This window comes from Capricornis sumatraensis, chromosome 3 (assembly GCF_032405125.1).
Source record: "Capricornis sumatraensis isolate serow.1 chromosome 3, serow.2, whole genome shotgun sequence".
In the NCBI taxonomy this organism is placed as follows: Eukaryota; Metazoa; Chordata; class Mammalia; order Artiodactyla; family Bovidae; genus Capricornis; species Capricornis sumatraensis.
Genome location: NC_091071.1, coordinates 152,244,163 through 152,259,608, shown reverse-complemented (window position 1 = coordinate 152,259,608; position 15,446 = coordinate 152,244,163).

The window sequence follows — 15,446 nt, the reverse complement described above, 5'->3', positions numbered from 1 at the left end:
ATGAACTGGCCCATGGACCACACCTCTTCCTCTGTGGTTCATTGTGTTGCCCCGCCTTTATGGCAAGGACCCTGGGAGGAGGAGTGGATGGATTCTGGGGGCCCAGAGCCAGCGTTTCACACTTGGAGGACTACACCCTACCGCGTCATCCTCTGGGGTGGCTGAATAGCCCAGGCCCAGCCCCCTGTCTCTCTGACCTGGCAAAACCATGTCCTGTCCAGACCCCCAGCCCCACAGCTCCTTGGCTCCTTTCTCCAGTAGAGTCGGAAACTGCCTTCAAGTGAAGAGTGGCAGTAAGAGGGGATGGGGTCTGGGTTACGTCCAGGAACTCCCAGGAGACCACCTTAAGTTCAAACTGCCTGTAATGGTAAGAGCACATGTGGTCCCCCAGGACCCTCAGCCCCCAGTTAAATGTCTTTTCTCTGTCCACTGAGTCTTGAAATTCCCCATGAGAGCTAAGACTCAGTCAGTACACTAGGGAGGATGTAATATTACAAATCACCCTCAACATTCTCTGTAAAGTACAAACCACTCCTCACTGAGGTCATCCGCCCCTTTCCCTCACCCCCTGACTTCCCCTTCTCAGCCATGGTACCCTTTTATCCTTCATGCTGGAGGTTAAACGCCATCCCTTAGAAAAGCCTTCCCTGTCTACTCTATACTGAGTACCTCCTGTGAGTGTGATGGTGGCTGCCGTTGCATCTCCTCCACGACCCCCTCTGTGATGGAGTCAGGTCTCTGGTGTGAGTGTGTATCACCCCCATTCAACTCTAAGCTCCCTGAAGAAAGAGATCCTGTCCACCTTGCTCACCTAACATATGCCCATGCCCAGCAGAATCCTTCAGGGTATAATAGGCTCTGCATGAATATTGTTAAATTCATTCATTCATGAGCCAATGTTCTTCTCTAAGGAAGGTGTTTACCACTGGGTAGAAGAAGCTAGGACAGTGTGGTATGTTAAGGTCAGTCACACCAGGCTCAGTCCTTCTGGTGTCCTGCCCCAGCAGGTAAATGAGCATGCCCACAGACCAACTGTGTAATTCTCACTTGTGATATACCCTGTGGCTAATGCAGAAATATATAGCACTCTTAGCCTGCTATGACCTTGTACCCAAAGCTGTAATAAATCCCAGAAAATGGTTTGCTAAAGGCAGTTGTTGCAACCAAATAATAAGGTTAGGGAAATTTTTTAAGTTCTACACAATATGGGTGGGAGCCCAGGAATGTGGGAAAGCCCAGTTTTAAGGCTTCTGCCAACTTGTAGGATTGCTACTTGGACAGGCTGGTAACCAACATCAACATCCCTCATGTTGGGGCCCAACCTGATATCACCTCGTATCATTTGCTGAGACCTCTTGTCCTCTAAGTGCAAGGCTGTAAAGTGTAATTCGCACCAGACACATCTAAGTGTCTATGCTTAAAGCCAGACCTCAGTTAAACTAACACGGAGGGAAGGGGAAAAGGGAAGAAAATATGAAAGATTAAAGAAAAACAGCACCAATAGGTTCTTGAAAAGGTTAGAAGACAAACTTGACTGAATCTGCCTGTTGCCTCTGGTAGGGCCTGTATCCACTGCTGCCCTGGGAGCTAAGGAACAAAAATAACTGAAATTCGCCATCTCAACCCCATTTCACTGTACTGCTCCATTTTCCTGTGTCTTGCTTTTGACCCCCACTTGGATTAATAAGCAGGAAGACTGGTCTTCTGAAACATGTGTAGAACCATGGTGTAACCTGGAAATTGAAGAACAGAGCTCAATAAATCACTCTGAGACAATCCCTAAGTCATGACTCATGTACCTAACAAAGTCCAAATATTTGAGCTTCAGTGGCCCTTCCCCACCTCAGAGGACATGTTAAATCAGCCAAACAGAAACAGGCTATCTAATTTAGCAGGCGGTTAGAACACACCAATGACCATACCTCCAGCGTGAGAACTATCCCAAATAAATCTTGAAACATGTTAAGTTTGGGCCTATCAAATATTAAAGCTGAACAGGCTTCATTAATTTCCTGAAGGGTACTTGTTTATACAAACCGAACATAAATTCTCTTCGGGTGATAATCTCTTTGAATCCCTAAATCCCACTTTTGGTTTTCAGTCTGGGACAGACAAAGGAAGAAAACTAAGTTGCTCAACTTTGATCCCCAGACATCTTGGCAACTTGGGGGTAACTGAAAGTTGCAGATGGGATTCTCATTTGTCTTCCTCCAAATCTCCAGGTTCCATGGAAGTTTTCTGGATGATCAGCGAATAGCTACAAACTCTGAGGAGCACAACTCAGTGGGGTCTGAGCCAAGAAGTTTCATAAACAGTAACATCAGACTCTTTTAAATAATTTAAGGCTTTTTTTAAATTTTTCTTTCTTTTCTTCTCCTACTTTTTTCCTTAACGTGACACTTGTATGCAACATTCCTCAGATGGAACTAATCAACTGCAAATAATTAAAAGGTATTTTAAAACCTTATTAATAAAGCTGTTTGTCTTACAATACAAGCAACCTACAGTGGCCTCTAAATTTAACCCATTAGCATCTGATCCTTTCCAGCTTCAAATGTTATGAAATGTCACAAAAATTATAAACATGAAAATATCTAGGCAAAAACACAGGTAAACCAGTGAAGCAACTCCATGGGTTTTGTTGAAAATTTGTATTCTCTACACCCAGACCTCAACACAAAACCCTTCTGGCAAAGTAAAGTAACATTTTATTGTCACCCAACAGTTTGACCCTAAATTCCACATGTGGAGTGCACTTTTCCTAAACTAATTAGACCTAAGTAAAATCCAGTCCAAGCAGAATGAGAGTGATTCTCTCTGTCCCTCTATGAAATTTCCAACCAAGGCTCAGATTTTAACTTTCTTTACTTGAAATTTAATTTTTATTATGTGAGTTTCAGGTTTACAGCATTAGAGTTTGGCATCTGTATACACTGAAGAGTGATCACCAGCACAAGTTTAGCTACCAACCATCACCATGTGGTCGACCCCCTTCACCCATTTCACCTACTCTAAAATTCTCTCCCCTCTTGTCACCACTAACCTGTCCTATGAGTTTGTTTTTGTTTTATTTTGTTTATTCTTTGGTTCAAGGGAATTTTGATTGTTGAGTTTTGTTGGGTTTTTTTTAATTATTATTTTACGTATGAGTGAAATCATGTGATATTTGTCTTTCTCCATCCAAATTTTTCACTTGGTATAATACCCTCTGGGTCCATTCATGTTGTCACAAAATAGCAGGACTTCATTCTTTTAATGACTGCATAGTATTCATTGTGTATATGTACCATAGCTTCTTTATCCATTCATATCAATGAACACTTAGGTTGTTTCCATATCTTGGCTATTGTAAATAATGCCACAGAGAAGACAGAGCTATCTTTATCTTTTCAAATTTGTGTTTTCATTTTCTTTGGATAAATAACCAGAATTGGAACAGTTGCATCATGTGATAGTTCTATGGGCTTCCCTGGTGACTTGGTGATAAAGAATCTGCCTGCCAATACAGAAGCAGGTTTGTTCCCTGGATCAGGAAAATCCCCTGGACAAGGAAATGTCAACCCATTCCAGTATTCCTGTCTGAAAAATCCCATGGACAGAGGAGCCTGGCAAGCTACAGTCCATGGGGTTGCAAGAGAGTCAGATACAGCTTAGGGACAGAATAACAACAACATGGTAGTTCTAATTCTGATTTTTTGAAGAATCTCCATGAACTGTGGCAGCACCAGTTTCCATTCTGACTAACAACATACAAAGGTTTCCTTTTCTCCAATCCACTCCAACATTTGTTATTCCTTATCTTTTCGAAAGCCATTCTAACAGATGCAGGATGGCACCTCATTACGGTTTTGACTTGCATTTCCTTGATAACTAGTGATGCTAAGCATCTTTTCATGTGTTCTGTCGTCATTTGTGCGTCTTCTTTGGGAAAATGTCTGTTCAGATCCTCTGCCTATTTTGTAATCAGGCTGTTTGCTTTTTGTTGTTGTTGAGTTATATGAATCCTTACATATTTTCAATATTAACCCCTTACCAGATATATGACATGCAAATATCTTCTCCCATTCTGTAGGTTGCTTTTCTGTTTTTATGACGGTTGCCTTTGTTGTGCAGAAGCTTTTTCCTTTGACGTAGTCCCACTGATTTATTTTTCTTTTTATTTCCCTTGCTTTTGGAGAAAGATCCACAAAATCATCACTAAGACTGAAGTCCATGAAGTTCTTGCCTATGTCGTTGTCCTCTTCACTCTGGAGCCCCATAGAACCTCCACAGCCACAGAGGAGAGAAGCACCAGTCGCCTTAAGCAGAATAATACTCAAAATATTTGACAACAGCATGGCACAGGTACCAACCAAATGGAATGGATGGCAGCTGTAAACAATCAGTATCCCTGGGTTCTCCAATTCTTGGTCATAAAGAAGATAACCCTCCACAGCTGTAGGCTATTAGAGCTTCAAGACAACATTTTAAACTTCTTTGTCACTTGCCCAGTGCCAGGTTAAAATAATCCCAGATTTGTCATTTACTCTTTGGGTGCTCTTAGACAAGTTATTTAATCTTCTGAGCCGTTGTTTGTTCTTTTGTAAAATAGAATCATAATAGTATTCTTAATAGAGTTGTTATAAGGATTAAAGGCATGTAAACATTAGAAGGGGTAAGCTAAAGGGATAGGAAAGTAGGCCTTGATATTTACAATGCCTCAGACACAATGTATTTCTTTTTCACATGACAGACCCAGGAATGTGAACCTGGTTGACATTTATCTAACTCTACATGGTGATTCAAGGACCCAGGCTCACTCCATCTTGTGGCGCTAGGGCCATGTTATCATATGCATCCAGCAGCAACGGGAGAGGCTAATGAAGATGCATACCCATTCTTTTAAAGCTCAGCCTGGAAGGAGCATGCATCACTTCCCAGTCCCGCTTCATCCTACCCCTCGCCCCCCACCTCCCTGCCGCAAGTGCTGCAGAGGGACATGACCATACATCACTGCAAGAAAGGCTGGGAAACGCAATTTAGCCACATGCCTGTTTACAGCCATCTTACTGTGGGGAAGCAAGGGCTGAATTCTGATAACCAGTTTGCATTCTCTCCCCCAGAACTCAGTAAACACAAGCGGTTGTTGTCATTGTTCTTTGTGTTTGGTAAGCCAGTAGGTATTTGCTGCTTGCTTGAATGAGTCAGTAAAAGGGAAGAAGAATAAAAAAATAAAGTGAACGCTGCAGGGAAGAAATGAGAGGAGAGATGAGTTGAAAGAGGAATGTGTAAAGGATTGGTACACAAAATGCAAGTTGGAGAGGGAGCAGCTCTTGCCCCCTGCATCAGGAGATGCTACAGGCAGACTCTTCCTGGAACTTTCTTCCAGGAGCTTGAAACATGCACATAGCCAGGTCCTCCAGCACTCAGGCAGTCTGAGAGTCCATTATGAGCATCAGATTCACAGAGTGGCAGAAAAACCCTCTCTTGCCTTGAACTCCAGATTGTTTTAAGTATTCATTCTGAACTGATCTGCATCCTCAGTTCTGAGTGGGTTAAGGGCCAGAGGAAAAAGTCTGCCACTCTAACGATAACGGAGGAGTGTGCTAAATGCTCCTGGATGGTAATTAGCATCCTGCTTCTTTACTCTGCCCTTACAGTATTTTCAAATCAATTGCTCAGCATTAGTGATTCTGCTGGGATTGATTTAATAGTCTAATATGAAGTCTCAGCCCTTCTGTACAGGTTAATTACATGTGGTCTTATACATTCTAATTTAAAATACTGCCTTTGCAATTATCATCAGCACTAAAACAGAGCACTAGTAATGAAGCTGGGCTCAAATTTTTTTTCCAGAAGTAATGAATTGAAAAACCGAAATTACTTTTAATTTCTCTGGCACTTACCATTTCAATCTCTCTTCTCTTCTGTGGGAAATATAAATCAGGGTCTCTTCCTTATTTCAGATTGTTGTGAAAACAGGCAAGACTGCCTCAAAGAAAGCAAGAGCTTTTGAGTTTAAAACAGCTAAGGCTTGACTGGGTTTTGGCCAACTGGAAGGCCACTTTCCTTCCACTAACCCCCAGGTTAGGTATGTATGTATAAATGCATGTATTTGACAGACACATACATGGTGTTTTACTATGTGGCAGGTATTCTTCTAGAACTTTATAAAGATTAACAACCCTATAAGGTATCCATTATTTATTTGCTTAAAACAACAAACATTTGTTATCCCACAGTTTCTGCGGGTCAGGATTTGGGGAGAAGCTTAGCTAGGTGGTCTGGCTCAGGATCTCTCATGAGGATCAAACTCTTGACCAGAGCTGCCATCACCTGGGGCTGGAGGGTCCGCTTCCAAGTTCATTCATGTGGTATTTGCAGGCCTCTTTCTCCCTTCATGAGCCTTTCAACAGACGGCCTGAGTATCCTTGTTTCGTGACATCTGGCTTCCCCTAGCCTATAAGAAGGAGAGGCACAGAGAGAGGGGGGCAGTACAGACAGAGAAGAAATACAGGGAATAGTCTCTTTGAAGCCACAGTGTATTTTATCATATTGAAGCAATATACCATCACTTCTGCTGTACTTGGTCACACAGATGACTCTGGCACAATGGAGGAGGGGCCTACACAACAGTGTGAATACCTGTAGGTGGGGACCACTGAAAGCCTGATGGGTGAGCATTATTATTCCTGAGTTACAGATGCTGAGGCAAAGACAGATGAAGCCACTTGCCCAAGGTCACTGTTAATCAATGGAAGAGCTAAGATTGGAATCTAGCCGGACATTCTGTCTCTACAATCCAAGCTCTGAACAACTACTCACACACAAAATGTGTGAACCATTTAACATATGCTTATAGGCCAGCCAGGAGTGTCTGTTCTAAATTCGTAGGTGAGGAGACTTCCCTGGTGGTTCAGTGGCTTAAACTCTGTGCTCCCAATGCAGGGGGCCTGGGTTTGATCCCACATGCCACAACTAAGAGTTTGAATGCTGCAACGAAAAACAAACAAAAAAGATCCCACATGCCCCAACTAAAGGTCTTGTGGGCCACAACTAAGACCTGGTGCAGCTCAATAAATATAAATATTTTTAATTGAAAAAAATTCATAGGTGATAGAGAACCTTGGCTGAGGATGGAAGATCTGACCTACTCAGTATCACCAAAAAATCCTCCTTTGTGTCCCCTGGCCTCTGTTGTGGGAGGGAAATATTCCTGTTTCCTGGGAATTCCTTACTCGCTCAGAAGATCAAGAGGACAGCCTGCAGCACTACTCGATTCTTGCTAGGCGTTGTACCTCACATTGCACCACTGATACACTGCTTCCTGCTTCAAACTCCGAGACTGAATTCCTCTAACCACTGTCCGCTCTATGTAAGGACGCTACGTGTGTCAGCATCTGTTGTTAAGCACACTCTTACTTGTCAACTAAAAAAAAAAAAAAAGCACAATGTGAGAGTTGTGAATTAAGTTTTATCTGGGGCAAAAGGAAGACTATAGCCTGGGAGACAGCATTTCAGATAGCTCTGAGAAACTGCTCAGGGACTTCCCTGATGGTCCAGTGGTGAAGAATCTGCATTGTGATGCAGGAAACGCAGATTGGATCCCTGCTTGCAGAACTAAGACCCCACATGCTACAGAGCAACTAAGCTAGAGAGTCTGAGAGTCCATGCACCGTGATGACAGATCGCGCATGATGCAATGAAGATCCCACAGGCCGCGTGTTTTGGCAGAGGCTTGCTGCCAAATGTCGCTGTTAATGTTTCTAGTGCTTTTCTGAATATGATGGTTTCCCCGGTGGCTCAGATGGTAAAACAATCTGCCTGCAATTCAGGAGACCGAGGATCAATCCCTGTATTGGGAAGATCCCCTGGAGAAGGAAATGGCAACCCATTCCAGTATTCTTGCCTGGAGAATTCAATGGACAGAGGAGCCTGGCGGGCTACAGTCCATGGGATTGCAAAGAGTTGAACACAACTGAGCAACTAACACACACAGAGATGTGAGGAAATGCAAGAATAGATCTCATAAAATCTTCTCCCAAAAACATCTATCTGAAGACCTGTTCTGCTAGTTTTTCCCAGAACACAAAGGGCCTCCTTCCTAATCTCTATCCTGAACTCCTTTCAGGAGGTTTTGAAGGTTGGCAGCTGCAGAGACTCCTTATTTAATACTTGTAGAGGTAGATGGCAAGTGCTAGTTTGTAGCTGGCATCCTTCACATCCGAGGGCCACACCATCCCATTCTTCCAGGGATCCCTGTCACCAGCCCTGGTTGCTCTACACATCTGAGCAACTGAACGCTGCTGACATTGCAGAGCACACGGGATTGCAGACCTGGGTCCAACAAGGATTATACATCGGGGGTTTCCCATTGGAACAAAAAAGGGATTTCGCTAGCCAGTATTGCAGGTACTTCACATGTATTAGTTCATCGAATTCTCCTATATCCTATAAATATAATAACAATTATTGTAACTCAAAGCTAAAAGAGGTTGCCAGGCTCTGTACCAAGTGCTTTATATACATTAATTTGTTTTATCTTCACAGAAACCTGAGAGGTCAATTTGATTATTGTTCCCATATTACAAATCAAGAATCTGAAGCTTAGAAAGGTTAAATGACTGGCCCAAAGTCAGACAGAACTGGAATTCAAATTTAAATATGTCTCACTCCAAGGGCCGTCTTCTTTCCATCTGGTCAAGGAGGTCCAGGGACAGGGGCCCAGTCCTCCATTTTTGCACAGAGCCATTTTGCATCCAGCGGATGCTACTCCCGCCTAACCTGGGGCCTGTTCTTTCACATCCAAATGGTCCGTCAGAGGACTTTTCTAAACAAAGACAATTTTTTTCTCTAGAAGAGACTCTGGGGCCAGGTGTGAAGATGCTTTTTTTATACTTTTCTCCACTAGCAAACAAAACAGTATATCAGGAGGTTAGCAAGCCTTCTTAAAGGACCAGATAATAAATATTTCCAGCTTTGCTTCTCAGCCATATGGCCTCTATCACAACTCCTCAACTCTGCCATTGTAGCAAAAGCAGCCATAAGAATACATCAATTAATGAGCATGGCTGTGTTCCAATAAAACTTTATTTATGGACACAGAAGTTTGAATTTCATATGATTTTCTCAAGTCATGAAATACTCTTTTTTCGTCTTTCAACCATTTAAAAATGCAAAATCTGTTCTTAGATCACAGGCCCTACAAAAACAGATGGTCACGGTTTGCTGACCCCTGCAATATGCCACAGAGGAAGTCAGAAATTCTCCCAAGGAGTTGAGGGACTTGCATTTTATCAAATCTACAAAAAGCCCCTTCTTAGGAAACACACTGTCAAGAGGGATTGTTTTGAACATAAATGTGCAGGGATAAATTCAGGCAGATGAAGTAATTCCTCACTTTTCACACTCTTCCTGAAAGACCGGCTGGGAAAAATCTATGAGGTTGTGAGGGTGTGAGATGAATGCACCAAATCGTGCCTTTTTGACAGAGATGTGGATTTCCACCTTCCATCTCCTGTTGGATCAGAACTGGGCTGAGCCCTACTCATCTGTGTCCCCACATTATCCATTTGGGCCTCCCCTTGAATCCAAAACACACCCAGGGGCCATATTGTCCAAACCAGAGAGAGAAGCTCAAGGCCTGGTAAGGATTTATTTTTCATTTGGTGGGCTCTTTTATTTGAAAAGTTTAACAAAGGTATAGAAATCAAATCACATTTAGTTAAACATTCAATAAAAATTCTTGTTTTAAAAGGATGAAAGTATAGGAAATTGAGTCTATACTGGAATATCCTAGACGTAGAACCTCAATGAATATACAGGTTTTCAAAAAATGCTAAATTAACAAAGAAATAAAGAAAGGCGTGATGGAGGGAGGGAAGGAAGGACAAAAGGAAAAGGCAGAATAGAGACTATTTCCTATTAAGCTCTTTCCTAATGTATTCAATAATTTATTTAACAGAGAGCTTTAGCTAATACAGTAAAAGTCCATGATTCACTCCATGTCACTTTTGAGTAATGTGTATTTTCCAGAAATGCCACCTTCACTTCCTGCTCAAGTACCTTTTATAATAATAAGGGAAATTATTTATATTTATGTATAACTCTAGGAAAGCATATTTTAGAATTTTAAGAAAATCAAGATGATGTTCAGTATTTTCATTCAGTGTGTTCAACTGCTCATGAAACACAGGATAAGATAATCAGGCTTGTACTGTGGACACAGTACAAGTGTCCACGACAATAGAGCCAACCCCGCTAGACACTGGGTTTTAGAGGGCAGGGACTGTCTGATTCATTTTTGTACCTGGGGGACCTGGCACAAGAAGGCAGTTGATAAATGTTTGTTGAACAAATGAAAAGTAAATGAGGGCAATGTTTCACCTTAAAAGAATTAGAACCTGTTTTCTAGCAATGCAGTAGCACTTCAACAAGGCAAGTGTTCCAGGGAGATAAGAGCCACCCAGGAGAATTGAGCAGCAAAACACCAGAGTGGGTGTAGCAAGTGTCAGGGAGCTGAGCCAGAGGGGTGTCCCTGTGCACAGAGCAAATGCTCCCCATAAGAGATGACTTGGTAATAATCCAGCTAAATTCACCTCTTTGCCTAATGTGAGAAAAGAAAACCTTAAATTGCCTCAGGCTTAAACAGGGCTGAGTTAGCATCAATGTTTTCCATTGGAAGAAGAAAAGCAAATGAGTCAAAACACTACTGTCATATCAAACTTGGAGCTTCTGTCAGATTCTGTCTCACAGACTTCCCTGGCAGTCCAGGGGTTAAGAATCTACCTTCCAGGGCAGGGGACAGGGGTTAGGTCAGGGAACTAAGATCCCACAGGCCGCAGGGCAGCTAAGCCTGCCCACCACAACTACTGAGCCTGTGTGACACTAAGACCTGACACAGTCCCCCAAAATTAAAAAAAAAAAAAAAGATTCTGTTTTAATTTCACAAATAAAATCAGTGGAGGCCACCAACATTAGAAATGAGAATTCTCACTCTGAGTAAGCATCTAGGTTGTTCCTCCAGCTAACAATCAACTCATCTCAGCCAGAATGAGCTGATGATGCTTTCCTGACTTCCTGACCTGGCCTGAGTCTCAATCGGTGCCCACCAAATCAACACTGGTCAGAAATGAAAGAGCCATTAGGTTCTCTGTGGCAGCAACCAGAGTGATTTTCCAATCAGGGCACTCGCAGGATTAAGTTTTGTCTTCGGGAAGAGACATACACTCTGTGCAGTTATTGTTTGAGCGTCAGATGAATCCTCACCTCCCTCAAGTCTGCCAACCCACCTTGGCAGATGGAGGATGCTGTACATGAGGCCAAAGCACTGGTGCTCAGGTCTCCCCTGGGACCTGGCTTTGGGATAGGAGGCATAACAGTGCTGTTACTTTTTACAAATGCAAGCTTCCTCTGGGGCTTCCCTGGTGGCTCAGATGGTAAAGAATCCACCTGCAATGCAGGAGATCCAGGTTCGATCTGTGGATCGGGAAAATCCCCTGGAGAAGGAAATGACAACACACTGCAGTATTCTTGCCTGGAGAATCCCATGAACGGGCGAGCCAGGTGGGCTACAGTGTGCATGCCACTTTCTGGCTCTATGATCTGAGACAAATTATTTCCTTTATCTCATGCTACCTACCCCATGGGGTAGTTATGAGACATTGCTGAGCCTGTTTGGTTAATCTCCAAATGCATTTCTTCTTCTTCCTGGGTACACAGCTAGACTACAGTTCCAAGCATTCGTTGCATTAGGTATGCCCATGTGACTGAGTTCTAACCGGTGGGAAGTGGGTGAAAGTGATACATGTCTCTTCCAGATATACTCTGGAAAACCTTTCTTCACTGTGTTCCTCCATGCTCCTCCCCTTCTACCATCTTCTTGCAGACAAGCACAGTGACCATGGAAACCACAGGCTGAAGATGACAGAGCCCCACAATAGGAAATCTCTAGGCTCCTGATGACCCCTTGCATAACAACCACCTACAAATCATAAGATTAGATTAGATCTGATAGACAGAGTGCCTGATGAACTATGGACAGAGGTTCATGACATTGTACAGGAGGCAGGGGTCAAGACCATCTCCAAGAAAAAGAAATGCAAAAAGGCAAAATGGTTGTCTGAGGAGGCCTTACAAATAGCTGAGAGAAGAGAAGTTAAAGGTAAAGAAGAAAAGGAAAGACATACCCATTTGAATGCAGAGTTCCAAAGAATAGCAAGGCAAGACAAGAAAGCCTTCCTCAGTGATCAATACAAAGAAATAGAGGAAAAGAATAGAATGGGAAAGACTAGAGATCTCTTCAAAAAAAAATGAGAGATACTAAAGGAACATTTCATGCAAAGATGGGCACAATAAAGGACAGAAATGGTAAGGACCTAACAGAAGCAGAAGATAGTAAGAAGAGGTGGCAAGAATACACGGAAGAACTGTACAAAAAAGATCTTCATGACGCAGATAATCACGATGGTGTGATCACTCACCTAGAGTCAGACATCCTGGAGTGCGAAGTCAAGTGGGCCTTAGGAAGCATCACCACAGACAAGGCTAGTGGAGGTGATAGAATTCCAATTGAGCTATTGCAAATCCTGAAAGATGATGCTGTGAAAGTGCTGCACTCAATATGCCAGCAAATTTGGAAAACTCAGCGGCCACAGGACTGGAAAGGGTCAGTTTTCATTCCAATCCTAAAGAAAGGCAATGCCAAAGAACGTTCAAAGTACAACAAAATTCCACTTATCTCACGCTAGCAAAGAAATGCTCAAAATTCTCCAACCCAGGCTTCAACAGTGTGTGAACTATGAACTTCCATATGTTCAAGCTGGATTTAGAAAAGGCAGAGAAACCAGAAATAAAATTGCCAACATCCGTTAGACCATCAAAGAAGCAAGAGAGTTCCAGAAAAATATCTATTTCTGCTTTATTGACTATGCCAAAGCCTTTGACTGTGTGGATCACAACAAACTGTGGAAAATCTTAATGAGATGGGAATACCAGACCACTTGACCTGTCTCCTGAGAAATCAGTATGCAGGTCAAGAAGCAACTGTTAAAACTGGACATGGAACAACAGACTGGTTCCAAATTGGGAAAGGAGTACATCAAGCCTGTATATTTTCACCCTGCTTGTTTAACTTGTATGCACAGAACATCATGCGAAATGCAGGGAGGGATGAAGCCCAAGCTGGAATCAAGAATGCCGGGAGAAATATCAATAACCTCAGATATGCAGATGACACCACCCTTGTGGCAGAAAGGGAAGAAGAACTAAAGAGTGTCTTGATGAAATTGAAAGAGGAGAGTGAAAAAGTTGGCTTAAAACTCTACGTTCAGAAAACTAAGATCATGGCATCTGGTCCCATCACTTCACGGCAAATAGACGGGGAAACAATGGAAACAGTGACAGACTTTATTTTGGGGGGCTTCAAATCACTGCAGATGGTGACTGCAGCCATGAAATTAAAAGACACTTGCTCCTTGGAAGAAAAGCTATGGCTAATCTAGAAAGCATGTTAAAAAGCAGAGACATTACTTTGCCAACAAAGGTCCTTCTAGTCAAAGCTATGGTTTTTCCAGTGGTCATGTATGGATGTGAGAGTTGTACTATAAAGAAAGCTGAGTACCAAAGAACTGATGCTTTTGAACTGTGGTGTTGGAGAAGATTCTTGAGAGTCCCTTGGACTGCAAGGAGATCCAACCAGTCCATCCTAAAGGAAATAAGTCCTGAATACTCATTGAAATGATTGATACTGAAGCTGAAAATCCAATGCTTTGGCCACCTGATGCAACGAACTGGCTCATTGGAAAAGACCCTGATGCTGGGAAAGACTGAAGGCAGGAGGAGAAGGGGATGACAGAGGATGCTATGGTTGGATGGCATCACTGACTCAATAACCATGAGTTTGAGTAAGCTCCAGGAGTTGGTGATGGACAGGGAAGCCTGGCGTCCTGTAGTCCACGGTGTTGCAAAGAGTCAGATATGACTGAGCAACTGAACTGAACTGACCAATCATAAACACAACCTCAAACATTGGATGGTTGACTAGGGCTGCTGTGACAACAGGTCAGAAACTGGGTGGCTGAAACAATGGAAATATATTGTCTCATAGTTCTGGAAGCTAGAGATCCGAGATTAGGGTATCAGCAGAGCTGGCTTCTTCTGAGGCCTCTCTCCTTGGCTTATAGACAGCCAGCTTCTCTCTGAGTCTTTACATGGTCTTTCCTCTGGGCTTATCTGTGTCCTAATCTCCTCTTCTTATAAGGACATCAGTCATATTGTATTAGCACCCATCCCAATGACCTCATGTTACTTAATAACTTCTTTAAAGACCTTCTCTCCAAATATAGTCACATTCCAAGATACTGAGGGTTAGGTCTTCCACATACGGATTTTGAAGGAATATAGTTCAGTCCCTAACACGTGCCCAAGCCAACATCAATGGGACAGGGGTGTAGATTTCACTCACCATAGCAAAGGTAGGAAGAGAAGCAAGAACTGTGAGTGAAATAATATAATCTGCAGCTGGAGACAATGGTGACACCATGTGATAAGGGCCAAGATGAAACTATAACAAAACAGGGGAAAATCCAACAGTATCTGGCATGTGAACCCCTGCAGAACCTGACCCCTGATGGTCTGTCTTTCCTCATCTCAGCTTTACTGGAGAATAGCACTCAACCCCTGTACACAGGGGCAGTGACAAGAGCCATGTGATGCAGTAAAAGCAGATATGCCTGGATTCCTAAGACCTGTTACTTTCTGCATGATACCCTGGTTTCTCACCCATTGAGAGCCAAAAACCATCTGTGTGATCCTGGGAAAATCCTTTTCTCTCTTAGGATCTATAACCTGATTTCTAAGATGAGGAACCAGATTCTAAAATCCCTAGGATTCTTTGACCCCATTTCTTTTCTTTATTATGTGTGTTCCACAGACAACTCGTCTTAAGAAATGCTATGTAAATAAATGTTTCCATGAGCAAATACACTTGGAAAATGCTGCATACAATATCTCTTCCTTAGAATATCAAAAATTATGAGACATTCTGCAATTTAAAAAAGTTTTGCTTCAACTGCTTCCCAGATGTATTTGGCCTAAGAGTTTCTCTTTCTGCCTCTGATGTACTAACTCCCTTAATACATGCAGACTTGGAGAGTTAGATTTTTTTTAACAAGTTTGTCCTGTTTCTGGGTTTCCCGGGGTGGTTCTGGTGGTAAATAACCCATCTTCCAGTGAAGGAGATGTAAGAGATATGGGTTTGATCCCTGGGACAGGAAGATTCCCTAGAGGAGAGCACGGCAACCCATTCCAGCATTCTTGCCTGGAAAATCCCCAAAGACAGAGGAGCCTGGTGGGCTACAGTCTATAGGGTCACAATGAGTTGGACATGACTAAAGTGACAGAGGATGAGATGGCTGGATGGCATCACTGACTCAATGGACGTGAGTTTGAGTGAACTCTGGGAGTTG